The sequence below is a fragment of the Pseudonaja textilis genome, chromosome 7, assembly GCF_049901715.1.
Source record: "Pseudonaja textilis isolate UNSWEBS1 chromosome 7, rPseTex1.2, whole genome shotgun sequence".
Taxonomy (NCBI): Eukaryota; Metazoa; Chordata; class Lepidosauria; order Squamata; family Elapidae; genus Pseudonaja; species Pseudonaja textilis.
In genome coordinates, this window is record NC_141996.1 from 19,656,070 (window position 1) to 19,683,955 (window position 27,886).

Consider the following 27,886-nt stretch of genomic DNA (forward strand, 5'->3'; position numbering starts at 1 on the left):
AGGGGAGAGGGCAACCCATGATCTTCTGGGCAATGATGTTAACCCTCTGGAGTGCTTTCCTATCTGCCACTGTGCAATTGGCAAACCATACACAGGTGCAGTATGTTAAAATGCTCTCTATGGTGCAGCGGTAGAAGATCACCAGCAGTTTCTCATTCAGTTGTTGTTTTCTGAGAAACCTCAGGTAGTATAATCTCTGCTGAGCCCTTTTGACCAGGGCTGCAATATGGGCACCCCAGGTCAGGTCCTCTTTTAGGGTAACACCCAGAAACTTAAAACTGGCCTTTTGTTCCACTCGGTCTTCATTGATAAGCAAGGGCTGGATGTCTGATCTGTTCCTTCTATAATCCACTATAAGCTCCTTGGTCTTATTGGTATTGAGGACCAAATTATTGTCTCCACACCACAAAAGCAACCGGTCCACCTCATCTTGGTAGGCAGACTCTTCCCATCCCAGAGATAAGTCCCACCACTGTTGTATCATCTGCAAATTTAGTAGTAGTATTACTAACATGAATGGGAATGCAGTCATGCACATAAAGAGTAAGGGACTCAACACGCAACCCTGTGGTGTACCAGTGTTAAGAATAAGGGTTGAAGAGGTATGATTACCTAATCTGACCCTCTGTGAGCGTCCAGACAGGAAATCCATAATCCAAAGGCAGATTTAATTAGAAAGCTCAAGGTCCAGAAGTTTAGACACTAGTCTATGTGGAAGAATTGTGTTAAACGCAAAACTAAAATCCACAAAAAACATCCTCACATAGCCCTCCCGCTGTTCTAGATGAGTCAGAGCAGTGTGAAGAGTGATGGCTATAACGTCCTCTGCAGATCTATTCTTTCTGTATGCAAACTGGTGTTTATCAAATGTATGTGGAAGACCAGAAATGATGTGCTGGCAGACCAATTTCTCAAAGCACTTCATGATGATAGGAGTGAGTGCCACTGGTCTGTAATCATTGAGGTTATTGATAGGAAACTTCTTTGGCAGCAGAACAATGGTGGAAGCCTTCAAACAAGATGGAATAGTGGGCTGGGATAAAGACCGATTGAAGACCCTGGTAAAGATTCCAGCCAACTGATCAGCACAGTCTTTAAGCACTTGGCCAGAGATACCATCAGGACCGGCAGCCTTTCTAGGGTCCACAGCCCTCAGAATGCTCCTCACCTCCTATTCCTCCACAATGAGGTTGGGGCTACAATTGGCTGGTGGTTGTATTTTATCTGCCTCTGATGTCTCCACTTCAAAGCGAGCAAAGAAATGATTCAGTTCCTCTGCAAATGAAGTATCCCTCTCAGCAGGGATGACATTGGTTGGTTGATGGTTTCTAATTTGTTGAATTCCTCACCACACCTGCCTCATGTTATTGCTATAAACATTATCCTCAATCTTCCTCTTATAACCAGTCTTGGCCTTCCAAATAGCTTTCTTCAGATTAGCTCTGGCAACACTGTATCTTGCCCCATCACCGGACCTAAAGGCCTTGGTCCTGTCATGCAAGAGGCGCTGGACTTCCTTGGTCATCTGGGGTTTCTGATTGGGATAGATCCTAATACATTTATCCACAGTGATAGTATCTGTGTAGTGTTTGATATAGCACAGAACAGTTGCAGTGTACAACTCTAGGTCAGGGTGGTAAAAGATGTCCCAGTTTGTGTTCTCAAAACAATCCTGAAGTTGTTGGGAAGCATCTTCTGGCCAAGATTTCACTGTCTTTATTATAGGCAGAGCCCATCTCCTAAGAGGGATGTAAGCTAGTGCTAAAAGCAGTGACATATGGTCTGATTGTCCCAACTGTGGTAATTGTATAACCTTATAGCCATGTATGTAACTCAGTTGTTTACTCGCATTGGAGTATACAATATGAATAATAGCTGAGACACATGCAGAGGCATCAAAACAGATTAGATGCTTATATGGAAGTTTCTATAGAAATATGTCATTAGGACAGAAATGGTACAATAGACTATTGGTATTTTGCTCCAACCAATTATTCTTTTTCATTGTGTATTGATTGAGTTATCAAGCTGTTTAGTGATATGTAGGAACTTTCTCCATTTTAGTATAGTCACAACTAACGTATCAACCTAAACTGAGAAAAGGAAGTTTGAGTTGTGAAGATCACATAAGCCTATTAAAGTGCTACTCATCCACCAGCATAGATAGATGGATAGAACAATGAAACTAAAAGCAAACTTTGTCAAAGTAGAATATCCCCATTTAGAGTTCTAGGCATCAATGAATGAAGTGCCCTTTCTATGTCACTTAAGTTTTAATTATTTGGTGAGAGATAGAGATGTAGTACACAAGAGACACTATTTTAATGTTTTGAAATTTAATTCAGTGATGGTCAACATGTAGCCCTACACTAAGTCGTCAGATAGTTCCGTAGTAGGAGAGACAATCCCTCAGATAGTCAGGCTGAAAGCTATTGGAGTCTTTAAAGATTGGTACCACAGCATTTGTAATTGGCAGTCACCATAGATTTTTCAGTGTAGATATATGAACTTCGTTCAAGCAATAGTCAATAGCTTAATTGCTACCCTTTCTGAATATTTTGGCTGGATGGTCTGGTTGCAATAACCATGAAGCCGAATGTGCAGGAAGGAAAGGGCTAGCAAGGAATTATCTTCATTCCCTTTAGGCAAGTGTCCCTGGCTTGGCATATCCTTGGTGTTGTATGATTCTAAGTCAGAGCACTTATATAGGAGTCAGACCATGTGAGGATATGTTTTCCATTCTTAGATCACTGTAGGCAGAATGCACAGTTCAGCTTCTGGCTATACAGAACTTACATTTTGTTGTATTTAGTAAAAATGCAAATTGGAATTTAAAGAATTAAAAGATTAAAAAGCCGTACCTGCCTGTATACTCATTTTCAAGAAATCTATGGCAGACTTTCTATTTTTAAAGTGGGTTATCTGAGAAACAAGCCATTCATTCAGGAAAATGCAGTTTTCCTAACCAAAGTAAATAGCAAGAAGCAAGGATGCAAGAGTAGATTCGCAACAGGTTTTGTTTTAAGCAAATCATGTTTGGAAAGTATGTTGAAGAGACGATAGAACTTTTTATAAGCTGTTTGTAAAACATAAGTGATAAAAGTAGGAGGAAGAAGCACCCACAGACAGGGCTCTTGCAATGTACCAGGTACTATATCTTTTGATACAGCAAAAAAGCATCTTTGCAGGCAGATGACTGGGGATGTGAACATAAGGTTAATGCTTCTGAACACGCAGCTGATAAGACTTCAAAACATTGCATGGATTTTCCTCTCCGATAGAAAACTATTCCAGAAATTTAGAAGATCAGGAGTAAGAGGTAACTTGTTTAAAGTGAGATTTGACAGCCTCTGTTATCATGACTGTTTCCTGAGAGACAGTTTATGGAAGGTGGTTTTATGATGCATTCCTGAAACACCTCCAGATTTCAAATATGCAATATAAACCGCCTTATGAAAACTTCAGAACCAGCCTTGATTTATAAATAGTTCCACACCTACTTTAGATGTAGGGGAATTTTTGAGATCAAGTGGCCACTTAAAGAAACAAATATACAGATTAACACAGAAGGACTTGTTTAAGGACTTGAAACTTCTAGACTCAAGAGACCACCTCAAAGATTAAAGCATGAGTTTTTGGTAAGAGCGTGTAGAACAATAATTGACTTGAAGCAAAAAATATCTCATATCCTTATGTGGTCTCTCTCTCTCTCTCTCTCTCTCTCTCTCTCTCTCTCTCTCCCTCCCTCCCTCCCTCCCTCCCTCTGCGTATACAAACAAATATTCCCCATGGCATGGCTGTCTATACTGAGTTGACCTTCTGCCAACTCTTCTAGTAGGCATGTGGTTCAACATCAATCCTTCTGTCAAATTCATTTCTTAATATTCTATTTTTAGTCTAAAGGAGATAGAAACTAAGATACAACATGGGCACAGAAGGCTTCAGTGTCAAAGATGTACAAAGTGTCAATGTAAGATGGTAAGGCTAGAATGCTCTTACAAAGACCTATCCTATTTATTTCTTACTCCTCAACTTTAAATATGGGAATATGGTTATGAAACAGGCCTCTGGAAAGGTCTGTGTTCTCACATAAAAAAGTAAACAAGTGTAATCTTCATAGCAGATTTTGTAGCCCTTTTCTATCCCTCATGAATGAAATAGGAAATGCATACAAAAGTGAAATGCATACATTTCACTCCTTAGTCTATTTATTCCAACATGGCTTTTTCCAATTGGCAACGGATATTCAGTAATATTGACCAGAAAGAGAGTTAGCTAATTTAGCATGATTTGGGTTTTTCCTGTGAAACAGAACTTCCTTGAAGTAGTTTGAAGTGAATAAGCCACAGGCTTATTTTGGAACACTGATAGCATTGGAATAAAAATGATTGCTCTATTAAAAATGGTTACACAACATGTCATTTAAAATAGGAAGAGGAGAGATCTAGCTTTTGACAAAGTACAGTAATGAATTTAACAGAGACTTGGAAAAGACAGTTGGTTGGGGTGAATTAAACCGACAAATTGAAATGGACAAAAATGCAGTGCAATTAAAACAAATCAGAATACAAGTTAGAAGTATTTTATTTGAACTCCGCAGCCTTAATCCTTTTCCTTCTGAAATGTTGTAGGTTATTTACAAAGGGGTATATTTACAATGCTTGTTATTTGTACAAACCTTTGGCTATTATACTATTGTTTGGCTATTAAGTTTTACAAGGTACTAGATCAAGAAATGATAGTGAAAATCAAAAATGTGTGACATGTTGTACCTTTGACAGATAGGAAAAATATGTATATATTTTTAATAATGTGTTTGGTATACATAATATATTGTTAAGAGCTCTAGTGGCAAAGTGGTTAGAATGTAGTATTGCACTGCAGCTAACTCAGCCCACAGTTTGAGATTTAATCCTCATGGACTTGAGGTTGACTCAGCATTCCATCCTTCTGAGATCGATAAAAAGAGGACCCAAATTGTTGAGGGCAATATGCTGACTTTGTAAACTGCTCAGAAAGTGCTGAAAAGCACTACGGAGTGGTATACAAGTCTAAGTGCTATAGCTATGTGGGAGAGAATAGATTTTGTATAGTACATTTCAATTCCAAAAGACAAAGATGAATGTTTATTTTTTTTCTTTCTATTTACTGCAGTTATTTCTCACGTTGTCTCTAAGAACTCAAGCAAGCAAGGTGGTCTCTCATAATTTAAATCCCATAATAACTGTTTAGGAAGTGTAGGACAGTATATTTAAATAAACCAATTGGCCCAAAGAAGATCTCTGATCACACGAGAATTTGAGTTTGGATCTTCTGGCCCAAGTCCAACGATGCTACACTACAGCATTCAGTATTCTTGTTAAATTCTTAGGTATTTAATCTTCAATTTTTTTAAAATTTTTATACATGAAAAATACATATACATGTACAAAAAGGGCATTTATAGCAGTATTGCTTGAAGTGATATTTCTCAACTTACTTGTCAAGTTTTGGTGTAAATGAGAGAGTGAAAATTTTTTCCAGGAGACTGAACTGCTTATGTTTTGAGGTGATTCATTTGTTATGAAAGTGATACCAAAGAAATTATTTTAACAAAAGTTCCTCCATTATGCAGTGTACTGTAAATGACCGTCTCTTACTATTAATAGTAATACTGAACTGTTTTAATCTTTCAAAGTAATAAAGAAGATCAAATAGAACAGGCGTGTCAAACTCAAGGCCATGGCCCGAATGCGGCCCGCTGAGAAATAGCAAAGGACCAGCCCCTGGTGCCTCTGCCAGTAAAAATGGAGCTCAGGAGGGCCACATGTGGTCCTCCCAGGCTCCATTTTCAGCTGCAACGGCCTCCTGAAGCTCTCTGCCAGTGAAAACTTGGCAGGGCCACGCACGACACAAGCTGGCCATGCCCACCCTGGCCACGCCTACCTTGGCCATGCCTACCCCAGCCACACCTATCCCAGCCCCCCCCATGTCAAACACAACCCTGATGTAGTCCTCAATGAAATTGAATTTGGCACCCCTGAATAGAACGATCTCCCAATCAATTTCATAGCAACGTGAACATATTTATCAATGTTCTCATTCATAATTCCTCTGAAGTATATGAAAAAAGTTTTATTTTTGTACTTACAAATGTATTTGATAGATATTCCAGATTTTGTTATGTCCATTTTTTATGATCTGGAAAGGCATCCTTATGTTGATATATATAAAAATGTTCACCTGTCTTCAATAAGCGTATGCAAGTGATGTATGCCAAATTTGACTTGTAAAGTATATGCAAAAAAGGCATAGGCAAGTTGCTGAAAAAATTAGCTACTTTTTTAAAAATACAAAGAATAAATTGTTTGTGAATGTTTCTGAAAAATGAAGTATGATCATCACTGTCATCATAAAACCCCTTTTCTAGTATTTTAAGGATTTTTTTAAAAAAATCGTGATTAAAAATAATTTTAAGCTGATTTCAACTGAGAAAGTGATATAACAGGCTTCATTCCACTGAAATTGCATTTGAAAAGGCTTTTTCAGCCCCAAGTTCAAAGACAACACAGTGAAATCAGCTTGACATCACTCATGTTGGAGGTACTTGTGGTGACTCAAGCGCTGTGCCAATAAAAATGAGCTCCCGATCTCCGTTTTTTGCTGCGTCGGCCTCCTACAACCCTCTACCAGCAAAAACAGAGCTTGGGAGGGCTGCTGGCAGAGGCACCATGAGCCAGTCCTTTGCTGTTTCCAGGACAGCCCTGTGGGCCAAATCTAAGCACCCTGTGGGACAAATCTGGCCTGCGGGCCTTGAACTTGATACCTCTGACCAGGGGTGAGATTCAAATTTTTTTACGACTGGTTCTGTGGGCGTGGGCTTGTTGGGCATGGCAGGGGAAGGATACTGTAAAATCTCTAGTCAGAGGTGGTATTTGACGATTCTTCAAACTACTCAAAATTTCTGCTACCGGTTCTCCAGAACTGGTCAGAACCTTCTGAATACCACCCCTACCTCTGACATATATCATATGGATAAAAGAAATGTTAAATTTCTTCCTCCTTTGCTGTCCCAACTGAGAAAATTCATATTGTAAATATGTGTGCATTACCCCAGTTAACCAACGTCAAAGTGATATGTGACTGAAACTGAAATTATGATGGGCTGCTATGACCGCCCCTCCAAGTAGCTTCAATTACTCAAATGATCTCTTCAGAAGGGAATGAGGGCAAATGTTGAAATTATTCCAAATTGCTAGTTGAACTTACGATCTGGCTCCATGTGGGTAGCGTGGGCAGCCCAACACATTTTCTTGCAGGTATACAAGGCCATTTTACTGATAGCTCTGACTAATTTTAGCTTGGGAAAACAAACAACTGTGGTTTTATTCAAAAAACTGCAGTCATAACTATGTCTTGAGTGACCTCTTAAGTAATTTTGATTCTGACCTCTTTCCCCCGATCACCTTCCACAGTACAAAAATGGACTGAAGTGCCCTTTCTCAATTCAAGTGGTGGGGAAGAAGTAAATATCTTATATAGACACTACAAGACTAAACAAGTAAATTTTGTTACAGATTATCCCTTAACATAAGAACGATTCAATTTATAATATTAATAAATCTTAATTATAGCAATAATTAATTTCATATCCATTTATGCTATTCTACAATATGTCTCATGCAATAATAATTTACAGGTTATCTGGATAATGGAGGAGAAAAAGAACCTTGGGCTAGAATTGTAATATGCAAATTAATAATTAAAATAGGTACATCACTTCTTGCATCTTCTAGCAACAAAAGTGTTCTTTCCAGGTAATATCTTTTCAAGCCTGTCTAAAACACATAGCACTGGAATCTCTTTAAAAATATTTATCAGATATCAGATTAAAAATATTTCATTCTTGCCTATTCTGACAAAGTGGATCTGTATCTGTGTTACAAAATAGAATGTGACTTTCATTTTTGAAAAAGGGGCCTGTTAACGGATGTTTTCAATGGGGTAAATAGAGGTTGTGGATAATCCCATAATAGTTCTTGCTACTCATTAGCCTTTGATCTGCGCCTCCACTTAACTCTCATGGTGAATTTTGATCCTGCCTATGTGAATTCTATAGTGGCTTTGGTGCAAAAAATGTGCAAAAATCTGCAAGGAATAAAACATTTTAGTAAGGAAAAAGGCATATAGTAGAGCAATCACATATATAATATTTACTGTCTATGTAGTGCACTTCATATAAGAATGATACAAATATAATCAACTCCTTATTTCAAATAAAATATTAATTTTGCTTGCAAAACTTGGTACATCCAATCTAACCTTTTTTTTTTAGATTGGCCAACTGCCAGAGTTAGAGGGAGTTGAATGCATATAATTTAATAATAATAGTCCCACAGTGAGGCACTACCTTGATGTGATTGTGGGACTTGCAATAAGCTCTGAGGAGGATGAGAGCTGTGGCAGAGGCTCAACCATACTGGACAGGTCACATCAGAGGAGCCAGAAAAAGAGTGCCTTTTTCATAAACAATATGGTGAGACATACAGAAACCCAGGGTTGTTGCTTAAGTCAGTAAGAGCTACCCTAGATGTTTTATGTTGGAATTCCTGGACATCTGGTGACAAATGGGCTACAGGATTCAGGACTGTTGGCTGAGCAACCAGGGCCAGCAGTTGAAGGACTATTGGAAGAAAAGTTGTTTACTCTTCATAAATATACAAAAACTGAAAAGGAAAAAAGTAATACTCTGCTATTACAAATCAAGTCCTGCAAGAATAGGCTATCTAAAAAGAACGCACAAATCTGGAAAGAACAGAATCAGAACTAACAAAACAGAGGATGGCAGTTTGGCATTGATTTATAATTCAAAATAGATATACCCTAATATCAAATATGAGCATCAGATCACTGAAAGAAAGAAATAAGTAATGCACAGCATGACTGCAGTTATACTTGAATACCTTGGCTGCAATCTCAACAAACATGAAAACAAGCAAACAGTGCACCACCAAGATCAACTTGGAAAATAAGATCAGCAAACTGAGAACAGATGCAAGCAATCTAGAACAGGTGGAAGAAGAGAAGCTGAAGAACAAGAAGACCAAAGAATACCTGATCACAAACAAGGGAGTTTGTGACATACAACAAACAAGGAAAATTAAAGAGGCACTGGAAATAATAAAGCAGCAAACAACAGCTACGGCTAAAGAGTTCAGCAGTTACAAAGTTTGAATTGCACAGCCTAACAGAATCTCCAATTTCAACTGAATCAGAAATGGTTCTATCAATCCCTTAACGGAGAGACTGCAACGAACCAGTCGACACCTGACAAAGTTCTGGGCAGGACCCAAAGAAATACAAGAATGCAGCTTGGATAAAGGAGATGGATAAGAATAAAAAAGAAGCTATAATGAAAGAGCCTGAATTATGGTGAAGTGTTTCTGTCTGGCCACACTCTGAAGATCATGAGCATGATTATTCAAGAAAGCTTCTCATAGCCTTCTGCCCACTTAGTTCAAAGAAATTACTGTTCAAGGTATGATTTAATATGCCCAGGAACATTTAATATGCTTTACCTAGTTGACACATTTCTCCTTAGAAATTACTCATCTGTTTACAACAGTTGGTTGTAATGTTTTATCTCTTCCACATACAGTTGGAAATGAAGTGGACCCATGACTCCAAAAAAGGTGAGATAGAAGTTAAATAGAAGTCTCCAGAAAGAGGGATATAACAGCAGAAGCTATTTATATAAAAGGTTACAGCTTTGATTGTCTGTTCAGATGCTTTTCCTGTTAAGCTTGGATGAAGGCCTTTCACTGTATTGACCTTGTCTCAAACCTAGAAAATGCCAAGTCATGTCCATGATAGAATCAAGTAATAGTAAAAATGAAGACATGGCTTTAGCTGTTTTGTAAACTTCTGGAGCCCAAACCTAATGCAAAAATGCTTGGCTTTTTAAAGAACTTCTTGGGTTTTTCCCCCCTATCACACTGAATCAGCACTATATATATATAACAGTGAGCAAACAAAAATGTTTTATTTGCATAAGCCTTAGCTGAGGCAGAAAGTTGCTTTCTTTTAAGAATTTACTGCTGGATATACTTATATATTGCATCTGCTTGTTTAGATAACCTAGTCCTAGTGAGGGGAACAAGAAAATAATAAAAAAAAGTATTTCTGAACTTGTTATCCTGACTTTCCATTGAGCATTTTTTTTAAAGGTAAGAAGGATTTTGAAGACTTTGAAAATGAGCAAAGGAGCATAAGATTGTTGATCTCCTTCTCTCTCAGTCCGAGCTCTGAAGAAACCCTGCACGCTACCTAAAATTCCTGCACTGATAATGCTACCCCACCCCTACCCTATAATGTGAAGCCCCTAAGGGAATTGCAGCCAAGTCTTATGTCCAGGTCTTTGAAGGAATGTATGTGACAGAAACAACTTTATTGACCATCGAGAGTGGAAAATAACTGTTCTACGTCATATCTCTATTGCTTTGCTTTACCCTGGATTATGAGGCTGCCTCTACAGCAACTAAAAACGAGGACGAAATTTGTCTAGCTTGCCTTTAAATTCAAAATTTCAAAATCTTTGCTCCCTAAGCCAATCTGCAAACTAAAACAGTGTCTCCTTGTGTGTATTTGTTTGTAAAGGTGGGGGAGTTGATAATGCAGTTGCAATCTTCCAGATTGTTTTTTTTTAATATCTACTTTCAGCAGATGCCCTGCCCATAGGCATAGGAAGAAGGCAAGAGAGTAGAGAAATGACAAACTCCACTATAACATACTGGTAAGTATTGTGGTGATACAAATATAAAAGAATATTGGCTTGCACCATACCACCACAATGTATATTTTGTTATCTGGGTGTCACTGTGATTAGCATCAGTTGGCTCTAGTAGAGACAATACTGCTATTTCATAATGGTATTGTTACATATCCCCAAAATGCTTGTTTTTCCTTGAATTCCTTGCAGTCATCTGATCATTGGCACTCTTTCAGAAATGGTGCAAACAGAAGACTGCTAATGATCAGAAGACTACAAGGAATATAAACCTTCCATCCTCCACCGTTCAGTCAGAACTGAAGAAGCTTCTTGGATGAGAAGCAAAACGTCTTCAAGGAAAACAAGTTCAGTTGCCTTTTGAAAAAGCATCTTTAGGACAACCATGATCTGGATGACTGAGAATCTCCATAAACATATTGTTACATAAATGTAATAATCCTAACGAGATAATGTGTTACCTGCTTTGCGTTGTCTAAATTACATTAATCCTGCAGACATTCTGGAGAGCACTGGGGAAATAGCTCCTACTGGTGAAAAACGGCATTGCTGTGAAGACTAGTGCTGTGCAATGCATTACCGAGCCGCAGTGGTGCAGTGGTTAGAATGCAGTACTGCAGGCTACTTCTGCTGACTGCCGGCTGCCTGCAATTTGGCTGTTCGAATCTCACCAAGGTCAAGGTGGACTCAGCCTTCCATCCTTCCGAGGTGGGTAAAATGAGGATCCAGATTATTGGGGACAATTTGCTGACTCTGTAAACTGCTTAGAGAGGGTTGTAAAGCACTGTAAAGCAGTATATAAGTCTAAGTGCCATTGCTATTAGAGGAAGTGTTTTGCAGAGCATGTCAGTCAGCCTAAGCATGCTCTGCAAAATACCTCCTCTGCTGCATTGCATACTACTGTATGAATATCAAAATTCAAGTACTATCCTGTTTCTTTAAAGTCCAACTTTCACTTCCATAGAGTGCCACCTGGAACTCATGGCTTGCATGATCCTGATCTTTGGAGGCTTAGACATATCATCCTAATCCAGGTAACAGAAATTGTTTGTCAAGGGAAAAAAATGTATGGAGAACAGGAAAACATGAGATGGGAAGCAAAAAAATCAAACGTAAGGAGAAAAAAAATAGAACAAGCAACCGTTTTTTTTTTTTTGCAAGCAAAGGTGATTTGAAGTTTTAATTATTAGCAAAGGGTGATTTTATTGGAGAGGACTGGAAAGAAATTAGCACAGTGATCAAAAAGTGTAACATGTTTTTTTATGACTAAAAGGCAGGTGTGGGCAAAGCAATCGTTTGCAAAGTTCATCTTCTGGTGGAGATAAGGGAAAGGGAAGGATAAGAGTGAAAAACAAAGTATTTCTTAATATGTAACTCTTTCCTGTGCTTCAGTGGCACACAAAAAAGAAAAAGGAGAGAGAGATTAATGCAGCCGTGTCTACTTCCTTCATTGGCTCCACCCATTTTTCACAGAGGGCTCCATCTACTGTGGACCTGCAGATTGTGACATCAGGCATAATATTAAAGATGGCTCTTGGCTGAAAAAAAAAAGAACATTCACTTATGCATTATTCTTATTATAAAAAGAAACAGTTCTCCCTTTTTTTGGCAAACTACTTTTGTATGTCTTAGTCAAATGTAATATCTGGTCTTCTCTCACTGAGGTTTCCATAATGCATATCAGGCTAATACTTTCATCTGAAATGCAGTACTTTGTTCTTTAGCCATCAAGTTATGCCCAATCCCCTGGACCAGGGATCCCCAACCACCGGTCCCCGGACCGGTACCGGTCCCTGGAACAATTTCTACCGGGCCGCCGGTTTGCTGGGCGCTGCCATCTTGTTTTGATGAAAAAGTGCTTCTGATGAGCTTTTCCGGGTAGAAAGCAGCATTTGGGTGCTGAAAGAATCCTTGCGCCTTAGTTTCATCGAGGGGGGGGGGCGGCTTCGAACAAAACTAAGGCGCGAGGATTCTTTCAGCACGCATGGCAAGGCGAGCCAAGCGACCGTCCTGAAGCCGTCACAAAGCCCATCGACACAGGTACAAAGGAGGAGTTGAAGGTGGCGGGGAGAAGCGGGGGACAGCTGGCTGGCCGGTCGCTCGGCTCGCCTTGCCATGCATGTTGATGCCGGTACCGGGCCGTGGATGATTTTGTGATGCCGGTACCGGGCCACGGCACAAAAAAGGTTGGGGACCACTGCCCTGGACCACAGTATGCCACTGAGCCCTGTCCTCTGCTGTCTCCCAGAGCCCGCCCAAACCTATATTCACTGCATTAATCATCTCATCCTCTGCTGTCCCTTTTTGCCTTCAATCTTTCTCTATATCAGAGTCTTTTCTAAGGAATGCAGAATATGTGCAGTTTAATCCTTATTAGGATTGATCAGACAAACATAGCCAGATATTTTCTATTGACTACAGATAGTCCTCAACTTTCCACCACAATGGAGCCCAACATTTCTGTTGTTAAGTGAAACATTTGTTAATTGAGTTTTGCCTCATTGTAAGACCTTTCTTGCCTCAGTTGTTAAGTGAATCATTGCAGTTGGTAAGTTAGTAACCCGGTTGTTAAGTGAAACTGGCTTCCCCGTTGACTTTGTTCATCAGAAGGTTGCAAAAGGGAATCACATGATCTTGGGACAGTGCAACTGTCATAAATATGAACCAGTTGCCAAACATCCAACTTTTGATCACGTGATCATGGGGATGCTGCAAAGGTTGTAACTGTGAAAAATGGTTATGTCATTTTTTTCAGTCCCATTGTATCTTTGAACAATCACTAAATGAACTGTTGTAAGTCGAGGACTACCTGTATTTGTAATCAAGGGATGCATATGGACATTTCAGTACCTTCATTATCAATTCTAGGGCTGTTCGCTTAATCTGGTTTCAGTACAGTGGTGGGATCAGGGGTGGGGTTTTACCAGGTCGCACCTATTCTCTAGAACTGGTTGTTAACATTCTAAGCAGTTCAGAGAACCGGTAGTTAGAAGAAATTACTGGCCTATTCCTGTAAGGAAGGCAGGAAGGAAACATTCTGATGTTGCTTATAGAAACTGCCTCTCCGTTAACCCTTGTTACATTCTTGGCAGGACTAGACTTCCTGCCTCTGGAACTTTTCTGGAGTTTTTTTCCCCTCCTTTGCTGGTACTTTGCTTGTGTGGAGTGACCATTCAAAGTTACAATGGCACTGAAAAAAGTGACTTATGACCATTTTTCATACTTACGACTGTTGCAGCATCCCCGCAGTCATGAGAGGCTAGGCGAGGAGATGCGTGCCTCGATGTGAATGATATTGAGTTGGCCACACCCACCCATTCACATGACCACCAAGCCACGCCCACCCATCCCCACACGCCCACCAAGCCACGCCCACCACCTAAGCCATGCCCACAGAACCTGGGTGGGATTCAAATATTTTTACCGCCAGTTCAGTGGGCATGGCGTGGTAGGCGTGCTTTGCACGCATGCACACACTTTGCATGCACATGTGCACCAAACACGCACTTTGCACAGGCGCAGAGGCATTCTAACTCGCCTCCTGCAAGCCTGCACGATCCCGGTCGCTTCAGCAGCTGCACTTCAAATTCAGTGGATAAAGGTGAGTATGGGAGCCTGGGTAGGCAGGTGGGCCCAAGAGCAGAGCAGTGGAGAGAACTGATTCAGTCTCTGCTACTTATCGCTGCTACCAGCTCGGCCAAACCGGGCCGAACTGGTAGAATACCACTGCTGTTTCAGTAGTTTGGTTGTCTTTATATTTCATTGCAATCCCATTTATTTTACTGCAGTTCTTGATTTTTATTATTAGATCTTGCAATTCAGTTATTAAAGTAGTATGATCAGCATAGCATAGATGACTGACATATAGAATACCAGAGTTGGAAGGGACCTTGGAGCTCTTCTAGTTCAACTCCTACTCAAGCAGGTGATCCTACAACATTCCAGACAAATGGCTATCCAATCTCTTCTTAAAACCCCCCATTGATGGAGCACCCACACTTCTGGAGGAAAGCTGTTCTACTGATTAATAGAAAATTTGTTCGTAGTTCTAGGTTGGGTCTCTTTTTGTTAAGCTTTTCCATCCACTATTTTTTGTCTTGCCGTCAGGTGTGTTGGAGAAGCCATACGCATCTTCCAATCCAAGCTCCTTCGATATATATTTAGAATATAGGTTGAATAAATAATGACCAAGTGTACAGCCTTGTCTCATTCCTTTGTTGACATGGCTCTATGCCGATTCTCACCTGTTTCTTCATTTGTCTAGATTGTGGTTCCTGACCTGTGTATAGATTTCACATGATGACTAGGAGATACTCTGGGATTTCCATTTTCCTATGAACATTCCACAACTTAAATTGTTGATACGTTCAAAGGCCTTTTCATAGTTAATGAAGTACGTACGTACTTTCTTTGAAGTTCTTTGGATTTCCTAATTATTCACTGCGCATTAGCAACAATATCTATTGTTCCTCAGCCTTTTTAATAACCAGATTGAACACCTGACCTCTTCTTTTGCAAATAGTCTGCATTGGACAATGACCTTACTATCATGTGAATTAAAGATACCATGCAATAGTCTGCATACTCTATTAAACTTCTTTTCTTTGATATTGGTATGTCAATTGATCTCTTCCAATTTCTTGGCCACTTAGACGTTCCCCATAAATTTGCTGTTATAGATTGATTAGAATTGTGACTGATTATCTTTCTGTTGCTTGCCAAGTTTCTGAGTTTATCAGTTCCTGTGGCTTTTCAATTTGGTAATTACTGAAGTGCTGATCTAACTTCATCCTTTAGTACCAGGGCTACTTGTAAATAGAGAACATCTTCTAAGGTGAAAATAATGAGATTCTTAAATTCTTTCTTGAGGTCCTTGCTTTTCTTGGCTTTGGCTTGTGTCTTCTTGGCAATTTCTATTGTCCTGACATTCAGTTTGCCTTCTTCTGTTTCTTGGTCTCTGAAAGACTTTCTTCACCATTCATCTTTTTAAATTTCCTTGATTGTATTCCACAGGTCTTCTGGTTTCCTATTAATGAGATTTAGTTTTTTAAAATGATTCCTGATGTTCCCCTTGAAAGTAGTGGATATATGCTGAAGACATTATCACGGAAACAGACTGACTGTTTCCTTCCATTTTAGCTTGCCTTGAAATTTGTACATGAACAGTATGTGATCTTTTCCATAGTCAGCTCCTGGGCATGTCTTTGCTATTATACCTGAGCTATCCTACTTTCTTATGCCAACAAGATAATCAATTCGATTTCTGTATGCTTTTTTGTTGTTGACATTCATGTATATAGGCATCATTAGCAATGAAGAAATTACTGGATTGGCAGAAACAGATTAAATTGTTCTCCTGTTCGTTTGTTTTTCTGTTTCTTAGGCTGGGCTGTCAACTACATTTTCCTTCTTACTAATTCCATCCTTGGCATTCTGCTTTTGTTTTCCTGAGTTTGTGCATTTTTGTGCACATTAAATAAAACACACTCCTTATAATTCTCGGTAATAAATGGAGACCAAGTGCAGTTAAAAGATTTAGACCAGTAACTCTGTGGTTCATTGTTCAGTCTCTTAGCTATTTTGTGGATTCTTATGGGTTGAGTCTTGGAAACAACTTAAAAAAAATCTGCATAGGACAAGAATATACTCCCCCCCCCCCCTTAAACAAAGCACGAGTACTTTTGCATATAATTGATATATTCTCTCACAGCACTCATGTTAGCAGCCATGGGAAGTTATCAATGTGTTAGGTGACTGTGGTAGCACTTTCTTTAACACAGAGCTAAAAATAAAACAAGTTTTCCCTTAGGGATCAACACTGTTTTTCCCCACTTTCCCTAGAAATATTTTACAATGCTAATGCTTTTCTTCCCTTCCTTTTTAAATACCATGCCTTTGTTCCTTATCCTGGTCTCTTGTCAGAAGAAAGACTCAGCTTTTGAATATACAATAATAACCTCTTGACTGGGTGAAATTTAGTTCAGATCTCTGTGCAGAGCTTTCTCCCTGCCCCCTCTGTTACACCTTGCAATTTATCATTTTCTTAGGATGGAATGACATTTTAACTCTGCCAATGCGCATTTCTGAAACTCTGTTTGCTGACTAAGTACTAGGGAGGGGGTAGGGGGGTAGGGATTGCAATTTGGTAGGACCAAGCTGGTAAAATGCTCTCCTCTTAATGCCTTTCCTCCCCTTTTCTCCAACTTGGACTTTTCTCCAGCCCAGACCTGTGAAAATATAACCAGTACAGCAGAGGTGGTATTCAGCAGAAATTTTGAGTAGTTTGGAGAACCAGCAAATACCACCTCTGAATAGCCTCACCCACATCTATTCTCTGCCTTCCAAGTCCCAGATGATCAGAGTTCCAGCTGATCGGCTGGGTCTTCTTTTGTTGCCCTGCACAGGAGAATGGAGCTGGAAAGCAGGTTAGTGGGGTGGGGAGGGAATGGAATTTTGCAGTAACCTTCCCTCAGGAGTGGGGAGGGAATGGAGATTTTACAGTATCCTTCTCCTGCCATGCCCATCAAGCTAAGCCCACCAAGCCATGCTCACAGAACCGATAGTAAAAAAATAATAATGAATCCCACCACTGCAGTACAGCTTCAATTTTCTCTGGGAAAAGAGAACACATCAAGGAATAATTTTAATGAATAATTAAATAAATTTGTATGCCACCTGACTCTCAGTGAGTGGCCCACAACAATAAAAGAAATACAGTAAAACATGAAAATATGAATCTCTTGCACCCAAGGCCTGTGTATAAATAAAGCCTTTATGGGTCTTCTAAAGAACAATAGACTTGGGGCTGTCCATCTACTCATCTTTCATCTCTATCCTGGCAATATATGCCTAAGTCGCCAAGCTCATTTAAGGGAAGTTTTATTCATTTTCAGGATAAAAGTACTGCAATAAATGAGTTACCAATTGTCTACTGTTGGACCTATTTGTGGCTCTGTTTTAATTATAGACTTTATAGATTATTCAGACCAGAGTTTTTCAAACTTGGCAACTTTAAGGTTGGGGATTTCAAACTCCTAGAAGAATCCTCCAGCCAGCATGCTGAAGGTTGAAAAACACTGATCTAGAATTTATGGCCTTTCCCACTTCTCCCTCTTCCTCCCATGCAGATACTTCTGCTCTGGGTAGCTTAGTTTTATCTGCCTTTAAGTAAGATTACTTAAAAAATAATATGCTGCATTTATTAACAGAAAATTAATATAACCAATAACTAATAAAATTATAGTTTATTAATCATCAGACTTGAAAAACAAAAAAGATCTTGCAATTCTTCTAAGCAGATTTCTATATTGTTCCTCAACTATAGCTAGAAATCTTGCCCAACTACTTGTACTATAAAACATATATTCTGGGATCTATTAGGGAGGAACTGTCTTCACCTTTATTCTCTCACCAACTATCTAAACTGGGTTGCCTCTTTCTCCTCTGGAATGCACTCCCACTCTTCTGGGAATTCAGAAGACATTCCATCACATCAACTCACATTAAAGACTAGTATATAAATATCGATTTCTGGCTGCTGACGTTCTTGAGTGAAAATTGTCTCCATCCCAGACACAGTAATACCATTGAAGCACTTCAAGTGCATGGGGGAATTTGGGCCAATGCTTTGGTGAGGGAATAGAGTTTTCATGGTTTCTGGAAAGGAAAGAACAGATTGTTCTGCTGTCACCTTTTGCTTGTGCTCTTTCTATCAATGGCAAGCTTCAATTCAATGTTGTAGGAAGATTAATAGCTTCTTCTTCCCATCTTCTCCTGCTGCTGTAACTTTATCATGTTGCTCTGTATTCTTCCTCACCTGATCCTGGCAAATAAATTTAATTCTTTCAAACAAAGGCAAATTAATAAAAGAGAGAAGGAGCTTATTGCACACAGCCTATTTTCCCCTCGGTTATGTTTCACAGATGGGCACAAGTTTTGTTTCAGTGTCAATTTAATCTGGTTTCTCAATGCTACTGAAGAGTTTCTGAGATGGAAAGAGTTTTAGACCATTTACTTAAAAAAGTGTTATTGTTCTGAATTTCTCTGTATGGGTGAGGAGAACAGAGATTTTACTTACTATTGCTTAATCAATTTATGTAATAAAGATAATTTAAGATGCAGTGCTTAACATCCAATGAGATAATAGTCCACTGGAAACTGGAAAGTCTTTCTTTTGAGTGAGCATGTTTAGGGTTAGGGACATTACTTCTCTCCAGAAATGTAGTATAGAGATTTCCCATTCAAACACTAAGAAGGCCAATCTGTATTCACAGGAATTGATACTTTTACTTTAAAATGAATAGGAAACCTAAAACTATACTAGCTCTTTGTTGTACTGAACAGAGTCTATGCGAGCATAAGATTCATTGCAGAGGTGGTATTCAGCAGATTCTGACCAGTTCTGGAGAACTGGTGGCAGAGATTTTGAGTACTTCGGAGAACTGGCAAATCCCACCTCTGACTGGCCCCGCCCCCATCTATTCTCTGCCTCCCAAGTCCCAGCTGATCAGCTGGGTCTTCTTTTGTTGCCCTGCACAGGAGAACGGAGCTGGAAAGCTGGTTAGTGGGATGGGATGGGGAATGGGATTTTGCAGTTACCTTCCCCCAGGAATGCGGAGGGAATGGAGATTTTACAGTATCCTTCCCCTGGAGTGGGATGGGAATGGAGATTTTACAGTATCCTTTCCCTACCACGCCCACCAAGCAACATCACACCCACCAAGCCACGCCCACAGAACCGGTAGTATTTTTTTTTTAATTCCACCACTGATTCATTGTATGTGATATGATTTCTGAATCATTGGTGCAACTCTAATAACTGTCAGTTTGGACATCAAACACGGCAGTAAATATTGGCCTCCAAGGAATTCAACCATCCATTCAGTAGATAGCTAGCAATGGAAGTTATATTGACTTGAAATAAATATTGCTTTATAGAAATAAGAAATAAATAAGGTGTGTGTGTAAAATCTACAGGTTAGTTAATGGGATTTTATAGTGTTAATTAAGCATCAAGAATGTGTGTATTCTGCTTAAATTTGGAATCTGTCAAGGTTTATATATTGGTAGAAGAATAAATACATTTAAACAAGAATTGCTTATATTTGTCAACATTTGAATTAAAGTTTTATTAATTAAGCACCAAGGAAAAGGGTTTTTCAACAATTCAGGCTTGACTTTTTCAAAAAGAAAAGTGATTGATTTCTAGCTCCTTTTTCTTTTAGTATTAATGCTGCATCACATTGTTAATAAAACAGAATGGATATCTGCAAATCCCTTTCCCTCAACTATTAAATACAATTTGCAGCACAATGAAAAATTGGACTAAGATTAAATACAAAGCATTTTTTTTAATTCTCACTGTGTACACCACCCAAATTCATTGTACAAAAAGGCAGCCTTAAACTTTAAAAATAAATATACATGAATAGGTTTTGTATGCGGCTCCTTAGCAGGGTTATAAATACAGGCAAGCTGTGGGATTTTGAGGCCGATGGAAAGGACCATAGTGGAGCAAACAAACCTAGAAAACAAAATGGAGGATGCACCCTTTTCCTCTTTTTCCTCTAGATATGATCAGAGTCAAACTCAGTTCATGTCTTCACTTAATTGTATCAGACCCAAACCCCCAGACAACAACCCCTGCAATCCCATCTAACCCCCCAAATAGAAGCCTCCTCACCAGCTCACAGTGCAGCCCAAAGGCATCTTTTACAAGCATTTTGCAACCCAGAGAAATCCTGACTTTCCATCCTCCATCAGCTGATGGCCTCAACATTCAATCTCCTTTAACAATGGACTTTGCTATGCTCCTGAAGGAGCCATCTTGCTTAAAAATAGACCTTATCCCAGGTACATAGATAAGGACCTGTTTAGCTTCCCCAAATTGTCCAACTGATTTTTCACCTTGTAGCCTTCAACTTCTATAAAGCAAACTGTTTTCCCATGATTCAGGGTCCTTCTTCTTATAAAACAGACACCTAATAGATGCTGTAATAATAACAGTTTTTTTTCCTCAGTGTTGTGTTCCTTCATCAGACTAAATATATAATAGAGGAAGTCTGAGTTATACAGTAATTAAGGGAACTGCACATATTGTTATGTATTTCTTGTTCTTGAATGCCTCATATCTCCACATGACTCATATGAGATTATACTTTATTTCACAAGCCAGCTACAAACAATGCCATGGGTTTTAGTAGAGTTGCTAGCCTTATTCGATCACGTTTCTCACTAACAATCAATAATAATATCATGACGTGAGCAGAATCACTGTTGTCTTTAGTTTTATGTATATGGTTGTGCTTATGGAAATTGGAAGTAGTTAGGCGCGAACGAAACAGTGCACACTGTTAGATTAGAATGTAAAATTCAACACACCTTTCACAACTGTTAATTTGACAATTCTGGGTTAATTCATATCGATTGTAGGACAGTTCTGTTGCCTCCATTAAGGCCACATACATTGTATCAACCTTCTTAAGGACTTCCAATCTGGCAGCTTTATATTGGAGCCTTTTTTGAAATGCCTTTGTTATCAAAGACCCATGTTAGAAAATAGTGACTGGTTTTGAAAATGATTTCTGCTGCTTGTGTATGTACCGTAAATAGGTTGGATATTAGGAAACGATTCTTCAAACACCTCTAATAAGGATCTGGAGAATTCTATGGGAGATTAGGGAAATCTAGAATCTGTAGTGCAAATCATACTACAGACAGAGATTCTAAACACCAAAATGGATATCTCCTGATACTTCTTTTTCAGCTTTCTGTTAAGCTCAAACTTTCTCTCTCATGCTTTCAAGACATCTGAAAATTGTCACAAGCCTATTACAGATTTTTTTCAAATCGTGTTGGCAAATTATGAACCTGACTCATTTTCTTTCAGTGGTTTTTGCAGCTGTTCTAACTATAATTACTGTCAAAATAGGGTAGCAGACCTTGTAATTTCTCTTTTTCAGTTGTTCACAGTTTTGCTGGAAAGAAAAAGGAATGAATGTGTTGAAGATATCGCTGATATTTTCAATAAATGCAAATTCACATGGTTAGCTTACACGGTAATCCCCACAAAGCAAGCTTTTTCCTTTGAACTTTCTTAAAACAACAACAAGTCATACCAAAGTGAAAACACAATTTTGCTAAAAGCTTATACCCAGACATGCATAATATTGAAACAACGATTGCAAAACGTGTTTATCTGTAAAGGGGACACACACACAATCAGAAACACATTGATGCTTTAAAGACCACTCACATCTGCCATGCTGGCAGGGAATTCCGGGGGTTTAGTTCAACAACACCAATAGGCTGCCAAACTGAGAAGGGCTGTTCTTACTTCTGAACTTATTCTCTATTCTGGACACAGTATAAGAAGCAGGTGATAAATCATGCAACTTTACAGAGCATGGTCCAAATATTCCAATAGGATCTCTGCAAACCACATTCTAAATCACAAATGGAAATTGATTTAACCTTTCAGTGGAGCTTGTTCTGCAGTCAGTGAGAGACAGTAATACAACATGCATGGAATTGCAAAATGGCCTTTTAGAGATGGGAGGTGGGCATCCTGGGGGCAGGGGCATGGAAAATTTTCAACATTTTTCTGGGTTTGGGGAGAGACAGTTTTTTTTTAAAAAAAAACTTTATGTTAAATCTTTCTTAACAGTTTTCTCTATTTTTCAAAAAAGATATGGCAGAAAATAAAGGTGTGATCCTGAGTTGCATTAACAGAGGGATACAATCAAGATCAAGTGAGGTACTAATACTATAAAGCCTTAGTAACACCACACCTAGAATACTGCATCCAGTTTTGGTCACCACACTATAAAAAGATGTTGAGACTCTAGAAAAAGTGCAGAGAAGAGCAACCAGGATGATTAGGGGATTGGTGGCTAAAATGTACGATGAACAATTGCAAGTACTCGGCGTGGCTAGTCTAGCGAAGAGAAGGACCAGGGAAGACATGATATCAGTGTTCCAATATTTGAGGGGCTGCCACAGAGAGGAAGGGGTCAAGCTATTTTCCAAAGCACCCAAAGGCCATACAAGAAATAATGGATGGAAATTGATCAAGGAAAGATTCAATGTAGAAATTTTGTGACAGTGAGATCAATCAACTAAAGGAACAGTTTGCCTTCAGAAGTTGTGGGAGCTTCATCACTGGAAGCTTTCAAGAAAAGATTGGACTGCCTTTTGTCAGAAATGGTGTAGGGTCTCCAGTTTGAGCCGGGGGTTGGACTAGATGACCTACAAGGTCCCTTCCAACTCTGTTAATCTGTTAAATGTCAAATGTGGCTTTTAGTTGGAGAAAATTCTAGGGGCCACAAAAAGAGGATTGAGATTTGGCACAAGTCCCTGGCTAAACTGGGTTATCCAATGGGGACCATGGGCACCAAGAGCAAACTGTAATTACAGCAAAATAATGACATTTATGCAGTGATATTCATGATGGAAATCCTGCCTTGTGTACAGGTGGTCTTCAACTTATGAAAGTTTGTTTAGTGACTGTTCAAAGTCACAACAGCACTGAAAAATATGACTTATGACTATTTTTCACTGTTAGGATCTTCAAAGCATCCCTATGATCATGTGATCAACATTGGCAACTGGTTCCTATTTATGACCGTTGCTATCTCCCAAGGTCACGTGGTCTCCTTTTGCGACCTTCTGAGAACAAAAGTCAATGGGGAAGCCAAATTTACTTAACAACTGGATTACTAATTTATCAGTTACATTGATTCACATAAAAGCTGTTGCAAGAAGGGTTGTAAAATGGGACAAAACTCATTTAACAGCTGTCTCACTTAACAACAGAAATTTGGACCTCAGTTGTGATTTAAAGTCGAGGACTGCCGTACTTGGGTCCTAATGTCTGATGCAAGGACAGATGTTTTAACATCACAATGTCTTGTTGATTGTTTTATCATTTGCTTCTTCTTGTAGATACTCATAATACGCACATTATACATAGTTGACAAAACTCTCATGGCTGTATAAAAATTTTTTAATCTCTTCCAAATTTCTAAGCTTTAAGTGTATTATATTGAGTATGGGCTTATGATTAATATGATTATTAAGAGTGGCCAGGATCTACAAAGACTATAATCCAGATATGACCTATTGTAAATGCTTTGTGGGTCAGGTTCAGTCAACATGGCAAGAACGAGGGCTATTTTAGTACATGCATCCCAATTGCTAGGATGTGATAGAACACCTTTCCACTTCAGGCTTACACACAATCTGAGCTGCTTTCAAAAGCATTGTAAGACTTGTTTGGGCTGGTCCTTAGGGAAGGGTGTGGAATTTTAATTGAGTGAGATGAATCTAATCTGCTTTGCTATTTATGCTCATAATATAGTCAGTATTTATCTATTGAAATTCCCACCAATGCATTCGACTTGAAAAAGTTCATAGAAGAGATAATTTAAGTATAATAGTGTTAAAAAAAAACCCTTATGAATATTTCAACAACTAAAACCTCTTTGCAGCTAGCGTACATATCAAAAAATAAAATGGATGGAAAACTACTGTACAGTACAATGAAAAATACCTAGGACCAATAAAATCAATGAGATACTCAAATATAACAATTTAGCCAATAATTCATTTTAATAAGTAGATGATATCCCAGCCACAGATAGCTGGCAGTAAGAGACGAAACAGGGAATTAATAAATTATATGTAACAGCAGTTTCCAGTCTGGAAACTTGGAATTGCAGTAATTTACTAGCTTCTCCAAGATCACGTTCTCCAAAGGAATAGGACTCTGACATTCACAATACCTTACCAACAGGCAGTTGAAATCCAATTTTCTGGAAGTCCTAAGAATTGGAGAAGTTGCCATGTGTCAATAGAACCCAGATACCTAAGTAAATTTTCACTTTAATTCATGCAAGAAAAGTCTGATAACCAGATAGTACTTCAACAGCCAAACAGGAGTTCTCTTCTTACCATGTTTCTGTATTTGAGCCAAAAAAGAGATTCCCCGTCTTCATGGGAGCTCCATCAATGGGACTTCTAGGCCAAAAGGTCAACCTACACAACCTAGCCACTTTTGAGTTGCTTTTGGACAAACAAGTATGTGAGTGAAATAAAGCAACCTGCTCTCTAAACATATCTCCTTATTAAAGGAGCCATGAGTATCATCAGTTTGCAGACCTCTTGTTTATGTCTTCCTGTACCTTCCTCTTCTAAACATTTTGTATCTTCCCCTTGACAAAATGATAAAACAGTACAACTGGCTCTTATTCTCTGTGGTCAGAGGGGGAAGATTTGGTTCAACATTTTTTTGTCCAAGATACAGGGTTTGTCCCAGTTGTTTGATAACAACTTGAGATACAACTAATGCTTCCCAGCTTTTAAAGAGAACTTTAAAAGATTCTTTGCTGCTGTTATATAAATAGTGCTACATAAAATGCGCAGGCAAACAAAACTCACCCCATGACTTGTGGCATTAATCCCAGGATCCCCGAAGGCAGAAGTCCAATCATATTTTTGGTATCCATTCCTTTTGAATAGGTTTAGGGCTGGAAGTGGATGGAAGGTATATTTAGCTTTTGCTCTGTCATTTGCTGAGCTTTCCAGAAGTGAGTGAGTCACATAAATCCATATACAAAACACATACAAAAGGAGTGGGGTTTTGATCACACAGCCACAAGCACCATTTTGCTTTTTTGACACATATCTCCCAGCAGACACAAGAGCAAAAACTCTTGTAGAATAACGGTTTCTGACAGAGCCTTCCAGCTAAGTTGCCTAGTGGATCATAAGCATCAAATATTTCTTTAAAAGAAACTACTATGCTAGAATTCACATATCACACTCAATTATATTTTGTTTGGAATTTAGTGTGATTCAGCCACCATGGCTTGTAAGCCATGGTTTATGCTTAATGTGTGTGAATCTGGCTAATTATGAAGTATTCAATGTGCCATAATTAAACAGTTTCTTATTGTGAAATGCAAAAACATCCACAGTAAAATTTCTAGTCTCTTAGTGATACATGGCTATCAGGCAATAGAAGGCTTATTCCTTGCCAGCTCCAGATTTTCATGGAAAAGATCCTTGTCTGAATGAAGCCATTTAAGCACCGATAATACTAAAGAAAACATATTTTTTAAAAAACTGATTTTCTATGTCCTTGTTGTTCTGTCCATGCAGAAGTCATCCCCACCATGTCCAGTGGTCCCAGATATATTGGGTTTAGCCTGCATTATTTATAGATTTAGAATTAGCAAAGAAATCACATGCTCCTCATAAGCTTGTATTCCAAGAATAATTCTGGAAAATGCTCCACTCCATTCTACTTTCTACTACTGAAGTATTTAATGAAAGAAACACAAGTCACAAAAGAACACAAAAAGAAATTTTTCACTTTGCTCAGGGTTAAGCCCAAAAACTTTGGAGCAACCAAAGCAGTTCAGGTAGTCCTCGACTTACAGCTGTAATTGACCACAGAATTGCAGTCATAAGTCATTGTATTCATTAAATGGGATGCCATTAGGTTTGTGTCAAGAAAGACCACAACTTAGGCTATGGAAGTAATTGTCACCCAACTGTTAAGTCTGCACATTGTGCTAAATCATGACATTTTGTGTTTGGTCTCAATTTAATGTGTGTTGTGAAGCCAACAGTTGTAATTTACAAATTCCATGGTTTATTTAACAAACCTTGGCTAAAATTGTGCTGTAGCATCATGTGCAAATTCAGCCGTGTATTTGTTCATACGACTAAATCAGAGTTAGATACATTCCTCCAGGTATCTGAGTTGGTGTTAATCTGCTTTCACAGGGAACCAATGATTACATGTGAAATAGGACATGTCACTTGAGTAAGAAAATCTCCTTGAATCTCTTCTGCTAGGATGAGTTGGTTGCTTGCTTCAGGAGGCAAAAAATCCTTTGCAAGGAGGAACTTATGCATTTTCATGATTATGCCCCAGGTGACTTCTCACTTCCCCCACCCCCTTTTTTTTGAAGGGAAAAGGTTGACATTTTACAAGGAAGTGGCATTTGCCTCTTGTGAAATCTGCTTTTTATTGCTATGGAAACAACAGGAAAGAAGTCCTGAAGATACCTTGGCCATCAAGATTTCTTTCTCTTGAGCTGGGCCAGAGGATTTAAAAATAAGTACAGGAAATGTAAAATGAATAATAATTAAAATATGAATAGAATAGAATAGAATAGAATAGAATAGAATAGAATAGAATAGAATTCTTTATTGGCCAACTGTGATTGGACACACAAGGAATTTGACTTGGTGCAAATGCTCTCAGTGTACATAAAAGAAAAGGTACATTCGTTAAGAATCAAGAATCATAACGTACAACACTTAATGATAGTCATAGGGTACAATCAGCAATCAAATCATACTAGGGAACAGTCAATATAAACCATAAGGATACAAGCGACAAAGTTACAGTCCTACAATCACAAATGAGAGGGGAGCGGTGATAAGGAGTGATGAGAAGATTAACAGTAATAGTAGTGCAGACTACGATTAAAATATTAAAATATTCTCACAATGTTCTCCACTCTGCTTACCATTGGCATGGCAAATGGCAGGACAAACCAATTTTTGGGTGGGACAGAGCTTGTTAAATGGTGGGATCACATCACGTGAGGGGAGAGTTTTGGAGAAAATTGGTTTTGTTTGGGGGTTGTTTCTCCCAGGTATTGCACTTATTCTTTTCAAATAGGCAGGAAGCAATTCCATCAAATTTTGAACATCTCACAAAGGGGACTCAAACAGTGGTGGGATTCAAATTTTTTTACTACCAGTTCTGTGGGCATGGCTTGGTGGGTATAGCAGGAAAAGGTTATTGCAAAATCCCATTCCCTCCTCACCCCACTAACCTGCTTTCCAGCTCTGTTCTCCTGTGCAGGGCAACAAAAGAAGATCCAGCCGATCAGCTGGGACTCGGGAGGCAGAGAATAGTTGGGGGCAGGGCCAGTCAGAGGTGGTATTTGCAAGTTCTCTGAACTACTCAAATTTTCCACTACCGTTTCTCCAGAACTGGTCAGAACCTGGTGAATAGCATCTCTGGTCTCAAAGCGCTTGGGATATGATTAGCCACACTGGCCCATGGCATAGTATTTGGAATTGGATTGCTGCCATTTTATT

At 38.9% G+C, this 27,886-nt stretch overlaps 1 long non-coding RNA gene across 1 annotated transcript in view; it reads right to left on the reverse strand.

The window, feature by feature from the left end:
* Nucleotides 1-20,083: 20,083 nt before the first annotated feature.
* Nucleotides 20,084-27,886, reverse strand: part of LOC148125255 (uncharacterized) — a 46,104-nt gene continuing 38,301 nt past the window's right edge. Inside the window, exon 3 of the long non-coding RNA XR_015744405.1 lies at nucleotides 20,084-20,288. This is a non-coding gene — a long non-coding RNA (uncharacterized LOC148125255). The remainder of the gene's footprint in view (nucleotides 20,289-27,886) is intronic.